This window comes from Manis javanica, chromosome 1 (assembly GCF_040802235.1).
Source record: "Manis javanica isolate MJ-LG chromosome 1, MJ_LKY, whole genome shotgun sequence".
Classification (NCBI taxonomy): Eukaryota; Metazoa; Chordata; class Mammalia; order Pholidota; family Manidae; genus Manis; species Manis javanica.
The window spans coordinates 78,848,656-78,873,296 of record NC_133156.1 but is presented as its reverse complement, the minus strand read 5'-3'; the positions used below and the strand labels follow the sequence as shown (position 1 = coordinate 78,873,296).

At 35.1% G+C, this 24,641-nt stretch overlaps 1 long non-coding RNA gene across 1 annotated transcript; it reads right to left on the bottom strand.

The window, feature by feature from the left end:
* Window positions 1-426: 426 nt before the first annotated feature.
* On the bottom strand, window positions 427-22,776 carry LOC108395397 (uncharacterized). Its single transcript, XR_001852653.3, has 3 exons — window positions 22,540-22,776; window positions 4,936-5,013; window positions 427-4,325 (listed from the first exon to the last, which is right to left on the bottom strand). It is a non-coding gene; the product is annotated as an uncharacterized lncRNA (long non-coding RNA).
* Between the last annotated feature and the right edge of the window lie 1,865 nt (window positions 22,777-24,641).

The following is a 24,641-nucleotide window of genomic DNA, read 5'->3' as shown; positions in this document are numbered from 1 at the left end:
TCATAGATGATGTTCCTTTTAATAACCTGCAAAATTTCTGGGTAGTGAAGGAAGATAGCTCACGCATTGGTAGATGGGGAAAATAGACTGCAGACAATGAAATGACAGGTCATTTAAGATGAGTTTTAGTTAATAAAATAAGTTAATTCTTTTTTCCCTCAAATATATGATGCTCTTTATAATATGCAGAACTATGTGCTTAAAACCCACATTTATACAATGAGCAAAACTGGTATCTAAACTCATTTAAGTAAATCAAATTGGTTTCCTTTTTAGCACTCTTAATATCAAGATATTTCCTCTTTTTTCCTTAAATACATTTTTAATTTTCTATGAGGCAATAATATTAATTTCAGTACCAGAAATATTAATTTCAATATGCATTATATTTCTTTTAATGCATAGGACTTTTCAAATGTTCTGGGTTCATATAAAATGCAATTATACTTTATTTCAAAATATGTTGAAAAAGAAACACATCTTACAGTCATTTTAGGAATGTAGGGATAGTCCCATATGAACAAGAAATTCATCTGTGAAGAGGCAAACTTGAAGATCACATATGTTGTTAGATTATCATTTGTCATTCAACCTTTGTTATTCCATCAAGAAATTGAATAACATTCTTCATATTCATTAACTAGTTGTATGATATTTTTCATCAATTAAAAAGAAACACTTTTTTTTTTCTGAGGCTCTTTCTTTGGTCCTGGAAGCCATGTGAACTCAAGGAGACAAAGTGATTTGGCCCATGGGGTGCTGGGGGTCACCATCTAACCTCATACAGAGGTATATGATCCCATTAAATGGTAGGCCTACCTCAGACTTATCACAGAACTAAAATTTAATACAGAAAATTAAAATTTTAGCTTCTGGAATATATTTCACTTTTGGTCTTTGGGTAACATATTTTACATAGTCAGTATCTGATTTTACACCTTCTTTTTAAAGATGAGGAAATTGAGGCCCTAAATTACTTATTAATATTGCTAGACTTGTGATTGAACTAATGGGCTCTGACATGGAAATATTGAAGTTTAAATGTCTGCTCTATCACTGAATACTTGGACGAAGTATTTAACCTCTCAGCATCTTGGCTAGTTCATGTGAAAATAAGGATGATGATCTTGAGTATCTCATAGGGTTTTGTATTGATTAAGACAAGTTAGTTTTTAAAATAACTTAGAACAATGCATAGTACATAATCAGTGCCATACAAGTGTTTACAAAGTAAATCATTTAATTGTGTTAACGCATTCAAAATCTATACTCTTCCTTTGAAAGATTGCCAACCAAGGGAGCTGCCGGAGATAATAAACATTTATCTTTCATTCAGTATTGGATGTGCCATTGTTAATTCAAATTGTGGGACCCTTAGCATTTGCCAGAATTAAGGCTAGTCAGTGGAGATTATTAAAGAAAAGATAGCCTGTGCCTCCAGAGTAACATTCTAGTGGAGGCGATTGAAACACACATACATGTAAATAAATAAAATACAGTGTGACTGTGCTAGGAATCGTGCTGGAAAAGTTCTAAATGTTAACCTGAAAGAAGGCATCACAAAGCAGTTACAGTAGTGCTTGAAATATTAATAGAAATACTTTCAGAGAGACAGAAGAAAATATTATCTTCAGTAATGCCAACGGAGAGGATGGGTGGGCCTGACCCTGCTTTCGCGCGCTCTCATGCTTTCTCTTGCAGGCTCCAAGTTAGACGAGCAGCACAGTGTGGGACGTTCCCACTCTCGCGCAGACAGGAAGAGCAAGAGGGGAAACTAAACCTTCGGCTTCTCTTCAGATCTGGCATGTGCCACATCTCTGCATTCTGTTAAAGGAAATCTCATGGCCAAGCCTAAAATCAATGAGCTGAAGGTCAAAAATATACTACATACTTCTCTTTCAAAAGACATACTAGAGGTCACATGGAGAAGAATAAGGATTATAATCTATGGGAAGAAAGGGAGGGAATAATTGTGAACAATAACAAACTATCACAGGCATTTAGGGAACTGGGGGATTTGGTGTGGTCGGAGTGAAGACTATAAACTGTGTAGTGGATAGGAGGAGATAAAATAAGAATGAAAAAAATGCTGCCAGATTATGAAATTACCCATGTAACTTCGTAAAGCATTTTGATTTACCCATGACCAGAAATACATTTCTACAAACATGACCTTGGCTATAGAGTGGAGGAAGGCATAGACAAGGAGTAGCGGTAAGTTAAGGGCTGAGAAATAATAGTAGTGGAAGGAATTTACAAAGTAAATTTAGGGTATGTGGGGAAGGAGGCAGAACCAACAAAATCAGACCAGCTGTGGAAGGTGACAAGTAAGGATTTAGAAAGAAGTTCTAGCTTGGATGGCTAAGTATAATGAGGTTGGATGAGCCGGGGAACATGGGGAAAAATCAGTCATTCTTAGCAGAGATGAAGAGTGGGATTATTCTGTCAAGGTTCATGATGTAAACAAGGGAGGCTTCAGAGACTGGAGGTTCTTAGCTGACTGCACAAAAAAAGCAAGTGGCTATAGTGAAGAGTAGTCCTGGCAAAGGGAAAAATCTGTAACAGATCATGATGGTATTAAAAATCACGCTATGCTCAGAAGTTTTAAGATAGTTATGGCACATAAATGATAGTTATGATCAAAGAAAACAGCAAATATACTTGAGTCTTAGGGTTCTAGTCCATTATCTTTCTCAGTTTTTCAGCTTATGAGAGTACATGCAAACCGAGAATGATGTAAATGCAATAAAAAGAACATGGTATGAAAGGTCTTTACTAATTGATTAAGCTCAATAAAGTTAAAGGCTCACTTGAAATCAAGTTAAATTCATAAAATGAGTTATGAAAATGATAAATGATCAGAAGAAAGTATTATATAACTTTAAAGCACCTGTTTGTAATTTTTGAACATAAATGCTTTGAATCTTTAGCTTTGCTGTTTTCTTAAATTGTTCATTTTATTTTAGGAATGCAGGAATAGTCACATAGAAATTGGTATCCATAGTTAGTCTTAAGCTTCTATATTAAGTTAGCCTTCACGATTATGTGGCTTATTTCATGTTTACTTATGTTAATATAACCAGAGTCAGTATTAATACTGTAAATATCTCATGCTATCCTCATACAATGCTAACAAGAAATGGAATAAAATTTTGTAAAAATATTGTCAAAGCAGATTTTTCAAAGTAGTCTAGCTGTCTACTTTGGATAGAAATGAGAAGATCAGCAAGTTCCTAATGTCTTTAAAACAATCTAGATTTAGATTCTTAACATTTCCAGAAATTCAATGAAAAATTACTCAATTATTAACTTCTTGAGGTCTGACCCGAGTTTTGTTGTAAGCAATTAAACTCATAAAACACGAAATTATAAACCATGGTGTTCAAATATTCACAAAATACTAGTGAATTACATATGTTCCTTTTTGCTCAAAACTACAAGGGAGAAAATTTACATAACAGGATACTGTGTGCTTTGCATCTAAGCAAAATAGATGAGTTTAAATTGCTTTCAAAGTAGGTTAACTGGACAAGATACCATTCTGTAGTCTAAAGATAATTGTTTCTAGATACCCAATATTGATAGAATTCCTGAGGCCTTTTGCAGATACAGTGACTGAGGAGTTCCATGGGGGGAACTAGAAATCTTACAACAGTGTCTCAGGTGATTCTTATGAGATGAGTTCTGGAAACACTGATATGATAAATCACCACTTGCTCCTTAATTCTCCTTTTCCTTTTTACTTCTGTTGCTAGGTTATTAGGGTTAGAATTTACATGAATTAAAGGTCATTCCTGAGGGCACATCTTAGCTGCTATAATTATCTGAGAAATAAGTATAACTCTTGATTAATAGAAACTTGATCTCTAGGCCCACTCCCTTACTGCTGGGTTATTTTACAGACAATGCTCTGATTTATTTTGGGTAGACACTAGCCACTTAAATTTCAAAGGTGAAATTGTCTGGTTCATGCCTAAGTACACGCTGTATTGCATTATAGTTTATAATTAGTTAACTGCACACACGCAATAGCTTATGCAAAACCCTGCTATTTATGTATTTCAAAATTAAGAATGATTCAGATTTTTAAAAAAGAAAAATGGAACATGTGCTGCATAATACATCACATACTGAGTGTGGTTGGGCCTCTGCTCCATAATAAGTGGAGAAAATTGTGTGCATGTGCACATGCACATGTATATACATGCATGCCTTCCTGTTGTAGGTCAGGTTCTTGCTGAGTAAGTCTGCTGTGTCAACCTTGAAGAATCTTGTGTTCTTTACTTTTCTTTTCCCCTTTGGAATATCAGCTTACACACTGTCACCTATATAATAGTAAGAGAGGATAAGAGGAGTGAAATGAGTGAGTGCCTTAAAGTTTTCAAAGTTTCGTTCATTCATTCAATAATCGAATCTTTGAATCCCTATTCCTTCTTTGTGCTAGGGATTCAATGTGAAGACTAAGGTCATGGTCTTCCTTTTATTATTGACATGATGTGATTTTTTTTTTGAACTTGAAAATGTATTCCCTTATTATTTGGGAAAATACAGCTATGTCTCCTCTGGGATGTCCGTTTTGTGGTATGTCTTTCCAAGTTTGATCAGGATTAATGAGCTGAGACTTTTCCTGGAGACTTTTACCTTAGTTTTAAAAAGACTAGGAAAGCCCAAGGGCCCCATCTCCTGTGCCAGTAGCAAGAGCAGTAGCAGGTTTTGTTGAAATTGATTATGAATGTCCCCAGCTACTGGCAAAACTGAAGTACAGCCTGTCCATATCCATGTGAGGATAGAGTAAAAATTAAAATGAAAGCCAGACATGGCAAAGGTAAAGTGAAAGATTTTGCTATTAGGCTAGTGCTTTGATCATAAAGATTCAAACGTATCTATCACCCTACATCTGTGAGAATGTATTAAAAGGTTAATGAAGTTTTGTACCTTTTTGGACTTATAACGAAGTTGTCAGGTCAGCAAATATGAAGAATTTTTGTACTGTAGACGATCCTTGGAAATTCCCTGGGGGAAAAAATGAGATGCCTTTACGATTTATTTCAGAACATCCAGTATCTTAAAACTGTTCTACATGATTTTGATGCCATTTCAGAGGAACTATGTAGAGCTAATCCTGTTTAACAAGAAATTGGGAAGACTCAAGGAAATCCCTTATGTTAGAAATGAGGACAATATAGTATTCTGATTTATATACAAATTATAGACCTTTGAATCAAATATTCACCATTTTAATAATTTCAGGGAGACAACTGCTTCAGAGCAGGGTGCAGCATAGGCTCATATTGTAATACTGTGTGTGTAAAAGTGATCCTGCCATGGGTTAAATGAGCAGAGCTTGAAGTATTATTTTTTTAAAAAATTGAAAGGTTGTGGCAGTAATAAAAAGGTTGAATGGTAATGCCTCTAATTGAACAGTAAGGCTTCTTCCCTATTAAGTCACTCTTTCATCTGTCTTTTTAATTATTTCATTATCATTTTGTACTGCAGTTCACAATGAAATGACCATTTGTGTTTAAGTGAAAGCTAATTATTAGGACTGAATTATTGTGCAGTTTATTGATCCCTATGGTGGATTAAGGGCTTTAAGTTCGTCTAGACAGAATAGTTAGCAAAATGACAAAAGGAAACATATAAGACCCTTGGGAAGAATCCCTATGCTCCATAAGCAATTAATGCCTGCCAGGTAATGGAATTTAAGTTTATACTAAATCCAGCAGAGCTTTGACATTTCAACTGCCTTATAAACACATTAGTCTAATGAATTAAGACTTATGAATTGTGTTTAGACACAAGTAGGAATAGTAAGTCCAGGATACTTTTAGCCATCCATTGATTGAATGAAAAAGACATCATTTTCTCTCTGAATCTGATGAAAAATGAAATGTGTTCTTCTTTGTGTTTATCTCTGTTCATTCTGTTCTCTGTTAATGGATGTGTATTAACACTTTCTATTTCCCAGACAACACTAATCTCCCTTAATTATGTGAAAAGAATACAGTGATAAACCAAGAAAATAAAATATATATATATATGTATATAGTACTGCTGACTAAGAAGCCAAACAGCCCATTCATCTCAATCCAGTGCCAGGTAATTTTTAAAGCAGTCTGTCATGGTGATGAGCAAGCCCCAGTCCAACCTAATGATACAACCTATTGCTGTTATTTATAAGAGCGTTTCCTTGGGTGGACTTTGAGGCGATCTTATTCAATCCTTCAGTTCTGTGACTTTTTCCCTAAAGTGCTCTGTGTTCAAAGCTCTACTGACAATATGGCATAAGTTAAAGTTTTTGGAAAGATGGCTAATGTTCTTTGATAACAAAAAGATTTTGGCAGCAACTGTAGGAAACAATTACAAACCGATTTGGAATCAGGGTGTCATTACTTTCAAGTTTCAAGTTATTTTTCTTTCCCACCTCCTTTTTCCAGCCTTCCTGAAAAATCTCTTTCAGTGTATCAGCCATGACAACTTAAGGGTCAAATAACAAGTATGTAAGTGATATGCAGTAAAAATCTGGCACATTTTACCTAGATTTCTCTGAGTTTGAAACATTTTTACGCTATTAGTATCTTCAAACATCTTAAGGACAGGCTTCTGTGTGTCTTAAAAATATGTCACATGAACTATTCAATGAAGAGGCACCCATATAGATAGCCAGAGGCACAGTTTAAATGTTAAAGTATATTTATACAAAACATATTTTGGTACTCATCATGCAGGTTTGAATTAAGTTGAAGGCATTCATATGCACAAGATGTAATCTATTTAGCTATTGCAAAAATATTTGCTTCCATTATATTTATGCACAATTTTATTGCTTGTATTTGACAGTGCCAATGTAGCTAGTTTCATAAGCAAGCATAAGTTTTTATAGCAATGATTATGGACTTTTATGGTATTTAAACTAGATTAATCAGTGAAGTATGATAAAGTTGAAGGATTAAACAGACTGTGCACTTAAATATAAAACACTAATGGGGAAATCTTGCACGAGGCAATATTTGTTATGAAAATATAATAAAAGGATAATTGGTGGGGTTCTCTTTCTAGGAAAAAGATGGGTTTTATCAGCCTAAGAAGTCAAATTAATGCCTAGGGAAATAGGACATTCTTATATGTAGTTATGGTGCCACCTACATGAGTCGTTTGATTTCTAAAACCTAAAATGAGAAAAAACTTTCACCTTACATGATGTCACTATATGGCTGAGTGGAAAATATCCTAAAGAAAAACATTCCATGCATTTTTGTACTTTTATCTTTGTAAAATTAAATATATATGCCCTTGGATATGAACATTCAAATGTTGATTTACAACACATTTACATGATTAGAAGACTTTACTTCCTGTCTTGAAAAGCATTCACTCCTATAAAAAAAGAAGTTATAAGCTATTTTTCAGAATGCTTGAAATTTTAATGCCTTAACTACATGGGTGGGCTTAAAAGTAAAAGTTTAACCACTGTATTGTACATGCAAAACCAATATGAGATTGTATATCAACTACACTTCAATAAAAAAAGAATACTGTTACTTGTATTAGATATCTCTTAATGCATAACAAATTAGCCTAGAACTTGGCAACTTAACATAGCAAACATTTCTTATCTCATAGTTTCTGTGGGTCAGGAATCTGGGAACAGCTTAGCTGAGTTTCTCCGGTTCAAGGAGACCCAACCTGCCGCAAGGGACTCTAGTGCCCCCTAAAGTCTTGTCCTTCTCCCAACTCACTCATATGGCTTTCGGCAAAGTCCAGTTTCTTGCTGGGTTTTGACCACAGGTCTGCCTCAGTTCTTTGCCGAGTGGACCCCTCTGTAAGGCAGCTGACAACACGGCAACTAGTTTCCCTTGACTGGAGGCAAGAGACAGTGACCACCCAAGATGGAAGCTACTGTTTTTATATAACCCACTATCAGAAGCAACATCCCACTGCTTGTGCCAGGTTCTTTTGTTAGAAGTGGGTTGTTATGTCAAGCACACTGAGGGGAGAGGACTGACGGGGGTGCACTGTGGGCCCTTTTCAGAGGCTGCCGCCCCCAGAGCTTATGGCCCAGCCAACAAGGCAGAGTGTGAACCAGAAGAGCAGGACACCGGGTCACAGTGAGTGTGCACAGAGTGCACTTGGAAGTAATGACACCCAAGAAGGATCTCTTGACTGAGTGTTCTAGGTGGGCTTTACAGTGGAAAAGATGATCACAAAAAGTTTAGAAAGAGCAGTGGCCAGCAGCATATGTGCGAGGGTGAAAAAGAGCATTTGTGGAAGGGGAGTATGTAAGGAGGCTGGCAAATAAACTGCCGGTTGATTGTTAAAGCTAGAATACCGTCTCTAGGAAGAGGAAGGGTGGGAAATGAGGCTTATGAGGTTCTTGGCTGCTACCTACCTATATATGTTAAACTTGGGTTTGAAATTTATCCTTAAAATTGGGGGAGGTATTGAAAATAATCCTGATCTGCTTTGTTTTTAGAAAGAACACGCTGGCAACAAAGCAAAGAATAGATTTGCAATACAGCAAATGGTTAGGAAACTATTATAGAAAAGTGACAAAAAGTTGAACAAAGGCTCAGTAGTTGTGAAAATAGAATGACATGATACAACAGCTACTAGGAAGGTAAATAAAAGCTAGTGTTAATTGGATATAATATGCTAAAAGGGGATCAAAAGTATATCAGAGCAAAGAGGATGATACTACAAAAAGTCATGGAAGGACACTGATAGGATAAAAGATTTTCTATTCTATAGATAAGCCTCTGTTAATAATAAGGTCTCAGATAATGGATAATAGGTGATTCATATTCCAAGAAACTGTTAAGCAGTAAATAATTGTCTGTTTATTGCACACCTTCATTTTCATTCCTTCGTTCTTATAGGAATTAGAGTAACTTTAGCCAGCTTCATTACGTGGACATAAAAAGTGTGTAAGAATGAGACAGAATTCCAGAGACCCTAGCCTTAGGTGAGCACCCAGGTGTGGAATGGTGTCAACTCTGACCAGAAAATTGAAGCACACATACATCCTTGCATGCACCTCCTGCTAAACCTACGTTCTCCAGATGTAGAAATAATGAATGAAAATATGAATTTCCGGGCAAGTAATAAGTTCATTGTTAAATTGTGCCTGTTAGTCACTATATCTTTACTTTAAATGATGTTTGTAATAGAATCAAGTAAAGTGTTACTATGCTGTCAAGTAACGATAACAAAATTGGCCTGAAACTTTATAGTTTCTTTAAGAGAACTCAGATGGTATCCATTGTCTTGTATATTTTACAGAGTATGTTGGCACTTTACCAATATACTCTGTTCTCGAAGATTGGAGTATGTGAACCTCAAAAAAGGATGAACTACATTCTTTGCTGTTGAACAAAAACATTGTTAAGTGACTGTCCTGTATCAAACCAGAACTGTAAACTTTTGGTCTTGAAGTACTTTACATCATTGAGTCAGCTCTTTAATATGGATGTGACAATGGCATGCACACAAATAAGGTCAGTTAAACAATGAACCTAATAATTGTCTAGAAACTTACACAGAATTCATAAGGTCTTTAATCATGACACAGAGAAAAATCTTAAAAAGAATATACTGTTAATTAAATATTAAGACTTTTCCTTCTTTATTTTCTTTAGGAAAAATTGACACTTCCTAAATATTTAATAAAAAAATGTCAAGCATATATAGTTACATGTTTTATAGTCTTGCATGAGAAAATGAAAAAATATAGAATAAAAAATATCCAGGACTAGAGTTGTGCATCTCGGATTTGAATCCTGGTTTAATTGCTTATAGCTAGAGGATTTGGGAGTAGTAGCTGAGGGATACTGTAACACTCAGTGTAGTCATCAGCAAAATAGAGATAATAACAGTATTTCACAAGGAGGTTGTGCAGCTTAAATGAGAAATTTCTTGAACAGTAGTTAACTCAAGTAAATATTAAAGGTACTTAATAAATTTCAGCTACTATATAATAAAATTTCCTTTCAGTAATATTCTTGATTTTATTTTCTACTTCTGTTCTTGTGCTCTGATTTATTTAAATGATTAACAGAAAGCTTAGGATAATTTTTAAAGAACATTCATGAGAAACCATGCTTAAAATGCAGTTAATTCAATCTTTTCTTTTAGAGCTCACTATAGCTATTCATATATTTGCTTGCTGATTCATGTGTTTATTAAATCAGTATTTAATGGGTACCTGCCATCTACTAAATCACTAGGTAAGGGCACTGGAGCTACAGTGCTGAGCAAAACAAGACACAGTCCCTGTCCCCGTGGAGCCGACAGCCTATCAGGAGATGGAGATGTTAATCATATCACCAAATGCAAAACTGAAATTGTAACATGCTGGTTACAGAATTTGCTGGACTCAGACTAAGAATACATCATATGCTAGGAGTGTCAAGCATCAATATGCTTACAGTTTTGCTCATAGTATTCGTGAATTTTATAGATAGACATTTGTATTTAGATACTTGGTTAACTAAGATAATGCATGGAACATTTAGCCTAGTGACTGGTAAATGATCAGAACCTAATAAATGCGAGACTTTTTATAATTATGTTTGTATGTACAGGTATTACTTAAAAGGAAATAATCATTTGGGGCCATTTCAGTGTTAATACCAATATGCCACCCACTACACTTCAAAGTGAGTTTTTTCTACTATTACCATGATTAGATACATATTCTGGGTAACAGTATTTCTTGAGATATTAAGCATAACAGAAATAGAGGTTATTTTTAATTTTCACATATTTATTGTACTAACACTCTTCACTAATATAAAAATTAAGGTATCTAAGTGACTTTAAATGTTAGAATTCTAATATTTGTAGACTTTTGAAATTTACTTCAAATTTCATCCAATTCCTGAATTCATTTTACACCTGAGTTTCACTCTACTTTGAGACTTCCTTAATTCTTAATTATATTATCACTAACATTTTTAAATTCTCTTGACTCAACTTGTATTGAATACTAGTGCTGTTCACAAAAATTGCTTTTAAAGTTTTCAAACCTAATGATACTCTGTTTAAAAATCTGAATTTAAAGTAAAAACAACACAGTAGCACATATTACATACAAGTACAGAAGCACTTTGATAGGTAAACAATTAGTTACTCATAAGGGTAGAGTGAATTTTTATATGCATTGTTCTACATCAATTTATTTATAGCTGTGTTAAATATAAATATAGAAATCAAAGTGATCATTTTTCTTACATTTGCTATTAATTTGGCAGCTTTATAGAAACGATTTTTTCTTAGAATAGTATAAAGCAGTGTTAATTGACTTAGTAAGGTAGCCTTAAGTAAATGAAATAGTTAATTAAATCCAAGAGAATGTTATACTGTGAAATTTTGTACTTTAGAAAGGAAATAGTCTTCTCTAGTATGTTTATATTTTGGAAAAGCATAACTGGACAAAAATTTGGCTCCTAGAAACTGCAAAATAATACTATTAGAGGACATATTACCAACTTAATATGTTTTCATTATGAGAGGTTTAAACTTAGAATCCTAACTATAAAGTAAAATTGGAGGAAATAAAAAGCATGAAAAATGGATACTTTTCCAGGACACTTCAGACTCCCATGAGATGGAGGCATTCTAAGGAGACACTTGTGTAATGTGACTTAAGGGTCTCCAGTACTCTCCTCTTCATTAAAATAAACAGTCAAGTCCTTCCATCATTTGCTTTGATTGATCTTTTCATTTCTGAATTTCCTAAGAAAGTGTGTCTCCATAGCTTAGCTGAGCCATTAATCCTGGTTAATGTCTTACTTGGGTAATTTGTTATCCCTTCCTGAAAGGACTAATTTCTTATCCATACAATGATTAACACATTAACACATCCTGAGAGCTTCCTCTATCTGATTACAATTTAATACATTTTTTTTTGGAATTTGTACCTCACACTGAAAATAACTTAAATATGCAGACTCAGACATATCATAAAATCCCATATTTGGAGTTTGAGGGAAGGAGGCTGTCCCATTCTTTGGCACTTTACCTGAAATACTGGCAGCCGAGTGGGATCTTTGCAAAGACTGCAGTGAGCTTTGACCTATGAACTGAGATTTAGTGAAAGTGATGGAGAATGGATTTTTTTTTTGGTAATGTGGTAAAGTAGGAGCAAAGATAAGGCCCAAGAGAAGGGTATGAATACACAAAAGTTTCAGAGGAGTTGACTCTGAATAGTTGAAGAAAGCAATAATGAGGAAACAGTAAAATCACACATACAAATTTGCATGTGGCAAGTTCTGTACCATAAAGCCTAAATTTCACTGTTGGGGAAGTATTTTCTACAAGAAGAAAAAGGCTAAATTGTTTGATATTGAAACTTAAGGATATGTTTTGTAGGTTCTTGGTGAATAGATATTTTCACAGCATGCACAGCCAGGAAGATAAATATTATGAAGCTAGTTAGTAACTCACTGATCTTAATAAAATCTATATATGCATACTACTGGGTGTGTGTCTTAATCATTGGACCAGAAATTTATCAGACTATTTCTGATCAGCTAAAAGATAATTGGTACTCGTTCTCCTTCTGCTACTGAGAAATTTACTTCCTAATATAGAAATTGTATATTGAAAAATACACCTGGGGCAAATGCTTCTCAAGTCATATGACTTGAAATGACAACTCTTAATATTGGTAGTCCTGAATCAAAAAGAAATCTCCAGACCCCCTCTAAGACCTTGTAAAAATTAATAGTTAAGTTTGTTGAAAGAGTGCACATGGTAATAAAATGGGCTTTTGGAAATTTTACAAGGCCACATCTTATTTCTAAGTGAGAAGTATGTGTATATGGCAGCTGTGAAGGGGAGATTTATTTGGAAGGGTAATATATGGTATGTCTGTTTTTTTTTAATGGTTAATCGCCTGAGGCAAAGCTTTCTGTGTTACAAATTTAATTATCTCAGATAGTGTATTTTCCACCTAAATGATCAATGCTGAAGAACCAGAATAGTAATCTACCCAAATATCCACAAATCAGCCATTTGTTTCCATCTCTGTAAGTGTTTTTAGCTATTACTACTTCAGGTCCTTGTCTATTTCACCTTTTTAGACAATCTGTTAATTTTTGAGGTTTACTTCATGACTGTTCATCTCTTTAAATTTTTCTGTTTCAATTCTGATTTTTCCATTTGTTTTGAAAGGATCTGGATTATTAGCATAGATATATAGCCAATACACTTTAACCCTATAAATCTACTCTCACCTTGTGGCTATTTCTTTCTACTTTTTAATTTTTTTCCCCTCTTTATTTGATTTGTTTCTGATTAAAAAAAGATTTCATTGCTGTACATTCTATTTTATTGGTTTCTTTGATTTGAAAGTCAAATATTTGATGATCAAATATATCATTTTCTTTAATTTTTTCTTTTTAACATCTCTGTTCTTAGCACCTCTTTATTTATTTTTAGAATAAAATTATATCCATTTATTCTTACTCTTTCATATTTATCCACAAATGTTATGAATTTCTACCATACTTCAGGTTTGACTAAATATCTTCCAATGTTTACTATACTCAGAGAAATGTTTTAATGACTTAGCCATGGACTGTAGGATTATTAGGAGATTACTTTGATAGTGATAAGTTGTTGAGATGTTTTGGTTTACTTGAACTTTAATTACTAAATTAATATGTATTCAAAATATTTGTTAAAGTTTTGGTTTGAGGAATTTGAGGGTGTTCTTATAAATTTTAGTATTGCCCCACACTGTTAAACAATATTTGTAAAATGAAAAGTTCATTTATTATTTTGCCATTTAATGTTTGTCTAAAACTCTATTTCTGTATTCATGTCTCTCTAGTCCACCAAAGACTGAGAAAAGACTGTTAATCTCACATATTAATGGGATTCTTCTGCTCATTTCCTTAGACTTAAAAATTTTCCTTAATTTATAGGCAATCTTTGTTAGACTTTTTTCATTGCAATTTCATTTGAAATTCTTGTAAACAGCATATGATACACTGTGAATTCAATCTGACTACTGCTTAATACATTTTTATTATCATAACTGATCAAGTTGAATTTCTATTATCAAGTTATTATCCTTTATTAAAAATAAACACATACCAGGTGCAAAGTACTATTACACTATCATCTCATTTTAAGCCCTTCAAAACACTGTTATATACATACTATTGTCATCTCCATTTAGAGATGAGGATTTTAGATGTAGTTAAATGACCAAGTACTTGGATACGAAGTGGTAGATTAGAATCCTTCTGTTTGATTTTTAGATCCTGAAACTCCTTTTGCTACATAGGGGGTGTGGTTTAATTTCTTCCCAATTATCCAATGACTAGTATTATTACTGTTTTTAATCTTATTGTTACCCTTTTTTTTCCAATGCATTCTTACAACTATATTTCTCAATTAAAGTGATTAAGTCAGGCTCATTTCACATATTAAAACATATTTTCAGATTGGATCACAGAGCAAAACTGAACTATAAGCTGAATACAAGTTCAGAAAGGATAAAAATGAGGAAATATACCAGGAAAAAACTGGCAAATATGAACCCTGCTTTCTTATTTTCTAACATTTCACACAAAAATAGGTCTTTGAATAAAGCAAAGACATATACTCCCAGAGTTAATGTCATAATTTAAAATGAAGATAAACAATTGTGGACATTTATGCATTAAAGAACATTGTACCAATCTACATGAAACAGAAACTTCTGAATGTGGAAAAAAAAACCCAGAAACACAAAATAGAACTGTGACACAATTTCAATTATGGAAAGATCAAGTGACCAAAGTGTAAGTAACAGTATAGGAAACCCAAGAAACATAAGAAATTGTAAAATTAAATATTTGCATCACTGATAATATACATAGAAAAAATTTTGATAAACATGAGTTTATAAAGGAAAAACTCAGTAGATTCAATAAGGTAAAAATAATGCAAATGATAGTATCTAATGACTGAAGAAGTATTAAAATTAAAAATAATTTGAAAATCCTCACAAATCTCTTTGACCTGGAAATAAAAATTTTAAGATATTAAGTAGAATATGACAGTATTCTAAAGTAATAAAACACTGCATATCTGACTCAGCAGAATACAATTAAAACACTAAGGAGAACATTCACAATCTAAATGCTGAATCAATATAAAAGGCTGAAAATGAAGACTTAATTCATAATATTAAAAGAACTAAAAATATAAATAGGAAACAATTAGGAACAATAAAACAATAGAGATGAGTCAAATGCTGGTTCTTTGAGAAGATTAGATGAAACAGACCAACTATTAACTAATTTAATCAAAAAAATAAAATATATATATACAAAATAAGAATTTACAAGGCCTAATGAACATTGAAACCCAGGAAATTAAAAATGAGAACATGAAACTACTTTACATATATAACAAATACCAAAAAAGTAAGTGAATTACATAATTTCAGGAAAATATAGTAAAACAGACTCCAAATCCAAAATTAAACCAGACTTACTTCCAGAGACCTATGACCACATTCCCATTCCAGCCCCAAAGCTCCCAAAAAAGCAGCAGAGCAAAATGGTAGCACAAGAAAGTTCTACCAATTCAGCAAAAATCAGGTAATCTCAATATTACTTAAATTGTTTCAGAGCATCACACACACACAAAAAAAGCCTGCAAATGTTCTGAAAGAAGGAAACATTGATACCTATGTACGGTGTTAATGTCATGTAAAAATGACTACAAGTATTTTATTTAGAATTTTTCATCGTACAGAATTTTAGCATGACCAAGTTTATTGTAGGAATGTGAAGATCGTCAAATAATATGAAATAAAGATTTTTTGTATGAATTAATATGTGAATAGTATGATTACCACCATCAATGCTGAAAAGTCATTCAGGAAAATTCAGTACCTACTTTTGATTTAAGAAAAAAAATAATGGAAGAAACATCAATGGATAGTTCCTTAATATGGTGAAGTGTAGTGTATGTACCTCATTCCAAAATCAGCATCTTTTTTAAAATGAAACAGCCATTTTTCCACAAGTCATGAAAAATGAAAGTATGCGTACTATTGGCAATATGGTTTTATTGGAGGTACTACAGATATTAGTAAATGTCATAAGGCAAGAGAAATTAAAAGAAGCATGAGCACTGGAAAAGGAGATAAGGTTATATGTACTGGCATGTGATGTAGTTAGTATACCTGATCAAAACTAAGAGAATCAATGATAAGTTTTTATTGGGGTAACAAATATAAAATTAATATATAAAGTCCAGTAGCCTTCATGAGCAAACCATAACCTATTTGAAGATAAAATGGAACAGATGATTTTAAGAGGAGGGGCAGGTAACTTTGGAAAGAAATAAGAAAATTATAAACTTTAAAAACAATTACCTCTGTTGAGGGAGTTTGGTTGGGAGACACGGGGAAGTATAAGGTGAGGAGAGAATTCATTGAAGCTAGAGTGTTAGGGAATGACAGAATAATAGGGGAAGTTCATTGAACTGCTGCTCAGCATGGGGCACATCCCCTGCTAACTCTGTAAGTCAGTGTCACCTGGCATTCAGGGTCCACGTGGATCTGCACAGTGTGGGAACTGAGTCCCTACGACCCCAGGATTTGGGGGAGCCACAGAGCACTGCATGGGGTGATATTATGTTCTGTGAACTTCCTAGAGGTAAAGAAAGGAGTCTTTCAGGCAGGTTACTAAAGAGTAACTGTAAACTGCAGTTCCCGGTCACCTAGAGGACGGTAGTTTGCAAGCCCACATCTGAGCTCTCAGTAGCCCCTCCCTACTTGTCTGAGCTAGAACAGAGAGTGAAGGTTTGAGCTGAAACCTGGAGGATTAGAATGAAAAAGCAAAGTAACAAAGACACAACTGTAAAAGCACAGAGATAAAACGATTAGGTTGAGCTGTGAGAAGTTTATTTAAGGCAAAAAGAAGCACACTAGGAGAAAGGGGAGTGTGGGCTACCCCAGAGAAGAGGTGCCCCTAAAAGACTGGGAAAAAGTCAAAGCTATGCACTTACAAAGTGTGGGCAACCTCAGAGAGAAGTGTGTGCTGAAAGGTTGGGGATTCCCCCTTTTAAGGATTTTTCAGGAATGTGACCAAGGGCTGGGGGTGCAGACTTGTTAAGTGGTTTCTGAATATTTAAAATTAACACAAGAAATTTACTGCCCTGATTTCTCCCTGAAATACTGGCAGACTTCATCTAGGAGCATATCAAACAAAGCTGCCTGCCCAGCCCCCAAGGTGGGCTGAGTTATTGTCTGTTTGCTAAAGAGTAAGTTAAGAATCTTACTTCTTCCTGGATTTTAAAATGCAATCTTGTCTTTAAGGTGGAATCCTTCCTGCCTTTTTTTGTGTTGTTTACAGCTATGCCTGCATGCTAAATTAGTTGCCCAGGCTGCAAATTACTTGATTCGGGCTGAAGGAGGAAAAACAGCATATAGACAAAGTTAAAAAATAAGCTGGGTCTGTATGATTAACACAATAAAGACATGGGCTATGCTGAGATACCCTCCTTTATCTAGGGAATATTCAAACATTTCCTGGCCAAGTTGTTCCTGGCCTTTTGAGCTTTAACTGATTAGCTCATTAACTCTGTGAGTCTTTTCTGGCTCTCTAGTTTTTACTGGTTAATTCTTTGAGTCCCTTGTAGTGGGCTTTACTGGCTTTAATTCCCTCTTCACCCTGCTCATATCTATTTTCCTGCCTAATACCTCAATACCACAAAAATTGATTGTAATAAATAGATTTTTGTGTTCTTAGGATAATCCAGCATCATAAAGATATAGCTCTCAAGTTAGCATGTAAATTAAATGCAATCCCAATAAAAAGTTTCTATAGAAAAATAAATCATGAATAGAAAAGAAAACCTTGGAAAAGTAGGAGAGGTAAGGAATAACTCTGCCAGATATTACAACATAATATATAAAATCTCAAATATTTTTTATTTAAAACAGTGCATATTTGGCACATGAATAGATAGATCAGTGAAATATATTGGGAATCTAGAAATCCTAAAATATAAAATATAGTGCTTGACAAAATTGGCTTCTAAAATAAGCATGGGATGGTACATTTTACTTTTTAAAAATGTAACTGGGTATACAAATGGGTCAGAAATAAGTATTTAAAATAAATGAAGCCCTAGATTTACTAGTGTAAAACAAGGTTTAATGTCTTTGGAACATTGGAAACTCTTTCTAATATGATTCAGAATTCAGAATTAGTAACAGATCAGACTGATAAATTTAAATACAATTTTTAAAAAGTCTATGTGAATATTTAAGAGAAGCTCTGTAAGCAAAATCAAAATGATGAACTAGAAGAAAATATTTCCAGTTTTTTTCCCAAAGGGATGTCTCCAAATAGCTCTTAAAATTTGAGAAGACTATATATTCATAGATAACAGGGAGATAAATGAGGATCAATTCAAAGATAAGAAAATGACCCATAAAAATATTTTTTCCTAAAGGGATGTCTCCAAATAGCTCTTAAAATTTGAGAAGACCATATATTCATAGATAACAGGGTGATAAATGAGGATCAATTTGAAAATAAGAAAATGATCCATAAAAATATGAACACATGCTCAGTGTCACTTATGTGAAGAGAGATATGTCAATTACAATGAAATACCACTTACTATTACAACATTGGCAAAGATCCAAAAGTTTGACCATACACTTAGTTGGCAAAGCTTTGGAGAGCAACCATTCTCATGTATTGTTGATATGCATTGTAACTTTGTGGGTAAAATCCCAGGAAAATACCTTTGAACTGAAATCAGTCAAAGAGAGAAATAAAGTTTATTTCTTATAAGCAGTCGTCCACTTCCTCTGTGTTTCTGGTGACCAGGCTGCAGAAGCAGCCCCCACCCAACCTTGAGGTCCAGATAAGCCCTCACTTGCCCTAGTAATTGTAAGATAAATTCTAGCCGAAATAAGCAGGCAAAGAGAGGCAACAAAGGGCCAGGTAATTTATTTAAATGGCTCCGGGTGAGGTTCCGCAGCCTGGCTGTCACAGGCTGGGGAAGTCACACGAAAATAGACAGGCAGCAAGTTTTTAAAGGTAGGGGGAGGCAGAGCTTAGATTTACAGCGGCATGAGGATTGGCTAGCCTAAGGCATATTTTTCAGGTTGGGAGGGGCAGCAGCTCGGTATTTTGGCATGTCTTCAGTGTCTGACGTGCTCACCCCTACCCCCAATGCCTTCAACCTTACATTTCAGCCTTTTGGTCATAATGGGCAACAACTTGATCTGGCTACTTCTGGCTGACAAGGGGCATTGCTGGGGCGAAGTTTCATAGCAAGTAGTTACATTGCTCTGACAGCAAACATCTCACCCTGCTTTCTTTAGAGGCTTTCATTTCACCCGGTCTACGCTTATGGTTTCTGTTTCACTTTCTCTTCTACAGATAGAGATTCTAGCTGCTGTCAGGGAAAAGGGGCAACGACCGCTCTGGCTGCTTCATGCTGAGAAGGGGTGCAGTAAAGGGTGCAGCTAGTTTTTTTATCACTGGTCAGTTGAGAGGGCTTCAGAAAGTTGGCACTTTGATTCTGGAAGGACAAATTTGATGAGATTAAGAATGCATGGCTGAATATGAGAATTAGAAATATGAAGAGTTTAATTGAGAATTATAGCCAGGTATTATGGGGAAATTAAAATTTTGGATTGAGTTTACATCTCAATGACTTGTATTAGGATTTAGTATAGATAAGACTGCATTATTGAAACAATACTTTTCTCTAAAATTACCCTTATTTTTATTAGAAGTAACTAGATTAAGAAAATAATTAACACTTGGCTTTATTATTTGCATAAGTGCAGCAAGAAGAGCAATTGATTACATAGGCTCTTTTAAATGTGCTTTGCTGGAACTTTTTGTAAGGAATTTCAGATTGAACTTGTAAAGGCCTCTCGAGGCCAGAAAGCCAAGTAAAACTTGCCATCAGGTTGTGCCTGCAGTACCTGTAGATTTGGGTGAACTCTTTTCTTCTTGAGGTTCCCAAGACATTCCTGAGGTTCCTATACTTGCCAGGAAGTGACCTTCTTTACTCACCTGGTAAGGCTGCTGGGAACTCTGTAAGCAAGGTACCAGGCTAGTTCTTCTAAGGGGCTTTGTTGACTTTATAAAGTCAATCTTAGTTCCTTAAAGCTGTCTATTCATATATGAGTTTACACACGTGTTTCTCAGGTATGACATTCCAGTCAAAGCTTTGGTAATATAAGTAGTGTTTTTAATTGATCCTCTTACAAGAAAAGCAGATTCTTATTGAACTTGTACAAATAAATATACTGCCATGAAATATAAAAATAGTCACTGAGAGTTTTTAAATTCTGGAGGGATCAGGTAGAGAGAAAGATAAAGTTTCAATTCTGCTTATAAAGGCAGTCATTTACTAAACTGTTGTCAGTTTAAGAGAAAAAGCTTAAACACTTTATCAAGAACATTTGAAACAAAAAGTCACAAAATCATTTTCTTTAGTTTACTCAATTTTATGTAACTAATACTTGTTCTGCTGAAATCTAGTTTTTTACTAGTTTAGGAGTAATGAAACTGAGTATAGATGACGAAAGACTTACAAATGACAATGGTTAAAGATCTGATGAGAGCTTACTGTAAGACAGTTGTCATAAGGAAATTTGGATATTTTTGTAATACAAAACATTCAGTAACAAAGTTTAGCATCATTCTCTGTGACAGTGCCTTCTAGGTAATTAAGCAGGTAAATAAGCCAAATTAGCCAAATATTTTCCTCAATGAGAAGAAATTTTTCTGACATGTTCTAGGGGTCCTTTGGAAAATAGAGTGAACTAGAGGTAAAAAGTACTTTTTTGAATTTGATTTTGGGAAGCTGTTAAAAGTTTTAAGGCACTTGCTTAAATAGGATTATAGGTTGCTATGAAGCAATACTTATCTATTTAACCAGAATGACAATAAAATACCTCAAAGGAAAATAAAGAAGGTTACACAGTTGTTAGCAAATTTTAGCTTTTAGTCCTTTTAATATTAAGATCTCATTTTTCTTAAATATTCTGACAACTTATTGAGACTTTAAGCTTGAGAAATTGCTTTGATAAAACAATTAGAGAACTCATTGCAATTTTTTAATATTAAGAGCATATTAACAGTTAAGAAAACTTTGTCTTTTTAACTGAAAACAAAATTTTAATTTTGCTGTGTACTTGATACTGAAATTTATTTGCTACACTTATTTAGTTCACTTATTTTTAACTATGCTAGGTTATTTATAAGACCTTTACTGAATATTAGACAAAGCCAAGCCTTTAGGCATTTATTCTTAAAAGATTTAGCAGATAACATCAACTTAAATGACATTAGGTAAACTTAGGCAGCTGATAACAAGGACATGCCCACCTCAGCTAAACTTAAATTAGCATTAATGCTTAACATTTTTTATCAGATTTTCTGGAAGTTTTAGAATGCCTAATTTTCACAAGTGCTTGTTTTTAAATCAATTTTTATTAATAGCATCCAGAGGTAGGAAAATATTTCTCATTTACACACCTAGACACACAAACATACAAACCTGAGACACAACGACTACAGTCAGCAACACTTTTTACATAAAAACATATACACAGATACACAAATTGATATAAAGACTTGAGTTACTGATATCTAATTGTTTTTCTTCAGCTTCTTGTTTGTGGCTTCTGGAACTAGAGGGTGGGAGGAGCATGTTCTGGTGGGGGAAGAGGGCGGTGAAGGTGGATGGAGAGGGGGAGGGGGTGGTGCAGCCACCGGAAGAGGAGAGCAGGACAATGGAATGGTTGAGAATGTAGGACTTTAAGATGGCGGTGACACGTGTAAAAACAAAGGACTTAAAGATGGTGGTGGAGAGAGGGGGAGGGGATCACGAGCTGAGGGAGGCAGGTGACTGAGGTTTTCTGGCAGGTCTGAAAAGGAAGGACTGGGCAGAGTAAGAGGCTGACAATCTTTAACTGGAGATTGGGCCAGGAGAAACTGAGTCATTGAACAGTTAACATAAAGGTCTGGGCAGGAGTGCAAAGTCCAAAAAGCCTGCACATATGGGATGTCACTCTACTCTCCGCTCTGGTGGCAATAATTAGTTAAGTCGGTGAGGAGGCCAAAATCGAAAGTTCCCTCAGGGAGCCAGCAAGATTGTTGTCCAAGCAATACTGAGGCCCGGCCTCAGAGCAAAGACTAGCTTCCGTTTGCAAACTTCCCGGGACACTTCCTTTGCCTACAGCCAAATTAGAAATTAGACACTGCAGCGGGGTCTGAGCCTCTGCTTTTGAGGGCTGGTTCCTCATGTCTGCGCCACTTCCCAACTAATCCCACTGAGAGGAATGCCCAGTGTCCCAAGAGCACCAAGTCAGGGGAGACAGCCTGGGAGCCTGAGTGAGGGACGTCTCCCCCACTGTAGGGCCAGGGGCAGGTATCCTGGATACTCGCAACAGATGGGCTGAATGCCCAGACCTGGACGTATGCACGATTTATAATGGACCAGGTAAAATGGAGTTAGGAAGGGAAGCAGACCGGGAGAAACTGAGGGACTCACCGGAAAATAGTCCACGCAGCAGAGAGCAGGCTGAGTTTCCCGGTTGGGGAAGGAGGGGGCAGGGCCACTGATGGCCGGTCGGGGCCCCGCGGTCACGCTCCTTTCTGGAATTTTGGCACCAAATGTAAGATAAATTCTAGCCGAAATAAGCAGGCAAAGAGAGGCAACAAAGGGCCAAGTAATTTATTTGAATGCCCCAGGCGAGGTTCCTCAGCCTGGCTGTCACAGACTGGGGAAGTCACATAGAAGTAGACAGGCAGTGAGTTTTTAAAGGCAGTGGGAGGCAGAGCTTAGATTTACAGCAGCGTGAGGATTGGCTAGCCTAAGGCACATTTTTCAGGTTGGGAGGGGGCAGCAGCCGGGGACTTTGGCACGTCATCAGTGTCTGACGTGCTCACCCCTCCCACCAGTACCTTCAACCTTACAGTAATTACCTATTGATATGGAGATGGACTACTCCTCTCCATTCCCTGGAAATACCCATTGTATGGAGATACACTAAAGCTGCACGAGAGATTCTGGAAATATTGCAGTTTTACCTACATGCATGAAAAATTACACAAATTCATTAGAGGATGACTATTTGGCACTATCAAAAAAATAACATGGATTTTCCCTTAGTCTGAGGAATTCCACTGACTGGAATCCATCCTTAAGGTAAATCTAAATAAATATGAAGCAAAATATGCACAAAGTTTTTCATATAGGTTATTTTCAAAAGCAAAATAATTGGATACCAAATAAATGCCTGTCAAAGGGGAACTGTAGCACACCCTCAATTTAATGAGCTTATTTATATAAACATTGGTTTTTTTGGGGGGGCAGGTTTAATCAAACAATTCTGACTACATCATTATGAATAGTGATGCTTTTGCTTCTTCTGGAAAACTAACTTATAATTCTTAGACCGGATTTTTATACTTTTTATATATTATCTTATTTAATTTTTAATCTCTATCTGCATTCTGGACAGATTTCTCAGATTTCCCCCCCATAACACTGACTTGGTTTTTTGTAGTTAAATCCAATTATGACTACCTGCCAGCCTCCTTTTCCATCTTAATTCAGTCGGTTTTATCTTTAAGACTTCTTGTTTTTGCTTCCTATAACTCATTTCCTCCTGTATTATTTTGAGACAAGCTTCTGCTTGCTTAAAAAAAAAAAAGTACACATATATATTTCACTTGTGAAGATTATTTTCAATTTTTTTTCCCTGTGATTATTAAGTATAATTTCCTTTTTCTTCAAGTTGGGGCAGTAATTCATAGATGTATTTTTGTCTTAACTGGGTAAAGTGGTTGCCCTCAGGGTAGATGCCACTTTTCACAACTCCTGTCACTATTTACTTGAATGGTAGGTGGTTTATCTTCTCATATCTCAGCCTGAAGTACCACCCTAAGCTTGATTTGCAATTTGTAATGTAGTTCTGTAAACGGATCCTCCATTATCTGCTTCAATGCTATGATTTTCCTGTTCCAATATTCACTTACTGTTGGAATTCTTCTTTGAATATGAAATGCTATATCTTTACTTCTTGCCTAATACTGCTCCTTGCTGTCTTGCATTCTATACTTTTGAGTATAACATTTGGATCAACATAATTCTACTTAGATATAAGAGGGAGTGAAGCCAGTATGTGTTGGACGTAGGGCTGTTCTGATTTTTTGTGTCCAGTCTTTTTTGGGGGATTTATTTTGGTCCAAAATGTGGACATTTCTAGCACAAGAATGGGTCATGATTTATTAAGCAGACATCTACCTGGATTTAGGCCTACAGCATTTTTTAAGTTCACTCTAGGTTACTGTTGAATCTTCATGAATACTTTAATTGGTTACTGGTAGGAACAATATTACAGAGATAGGTTACCCCTACCAATTAAATCCTGAAGCCTCAAAGCATTTTCTAAAACCTTCTTTGCAATGGTAACAATGTTCAGAGATCTTTTCTCCTTCTAGATCATAGAGAAAAACTTCCTTGCTTGTTTGCAATCAATTTGCATACGGTAGCCTTATATTTGTGTCCTTTATTTCCTACCTTTCCACCTTCCTTCCACATGTTCTTCCTTTACTCATTTTAAATGAAAAGCAATCAATACAAAGCAG